Raw genomic sequence first — 884 nt, forward strand, 5'->3', positions numbered from 1 at the left:
CTTAATCTGGTGAGCTTGAGGATAATGAAAGTGTTGAGGTGACGCAGGTTCTAAGGAAGCACTGTAACGGAGTGTTGGAGTGTGCGTGTGCCTAACCTAGTGACCCGCTTGCTGCTCCTGAGGAAATCATTTCATGTTGTAGACACAGATGTCACAATCAGTTGCAATTTATGGATCTGGAATAGGAGCAGAGCAATCCTCTGAGAGGAGGCACTTGGTTGTCTTGTATGCTTTGCAGTGATAAATGAGACAGAATTATGGGATTCAGTTTGAAAGGTATTTTAAGTTGTGCAAACTGTTTCCTCTTGTTTGGCATTGTCAGCTTCATCAAGTGTCACTGTAGCCAACTCCTTGGCCTTCTCTACCTCGAAGAAGAGGAAAGGCATCATGCTTCATCATAAATTATTTACAGAGGCAACAGCAAGCCAATCTTTGACTTCCATGTGAAGAAACAACTGAAAGAAATATGTGCGGATTGGCTTCACATAAAATATATGTTCTGTTATTTTTATGGATACAATGGTGAGACAGTCAGAGAGTTTCTGTGCCATATTATCCCCATCAATGGCTAAGCTCCCTTAGAAATTCCCTGTAAATTCCCAGGACATTGTGTGTGCCAGGTAGGCACTGTCTTATGGAGTCACATATCTAGCCATTTCTGCTCCCTTGCTTGCTGGGCCTCACTCCTCAGAGACAAATTTCTGGTTTCCAAATCAATTGATCATGATCACCAGCCTCACAGTCAGCTTTGCTCCTTCTCAAATGTTCCCCTTCCCACCCCGAGAATACAGCCCATAGAATGGAGTCAGAATAAAATTTAGCACGAGTTTGTGGATCATGGAAAATGTGTGGAACATTCGATGGCATGGTTCTGCGTCCAAGAA

This window comes from Rattus norvegicus, chromosome 2, assembly GCF_036323735.1.
Source record: "Rattus norvegicus strain BN/NHsdMcwi chromosome 2, GRCr8, whole genome shotgun sequence".
NCBI lineage: Eukaryota > Metazoa > Chordata > Mammalia > Rodentia > Muridae > Rattus > Rattus norvegicus.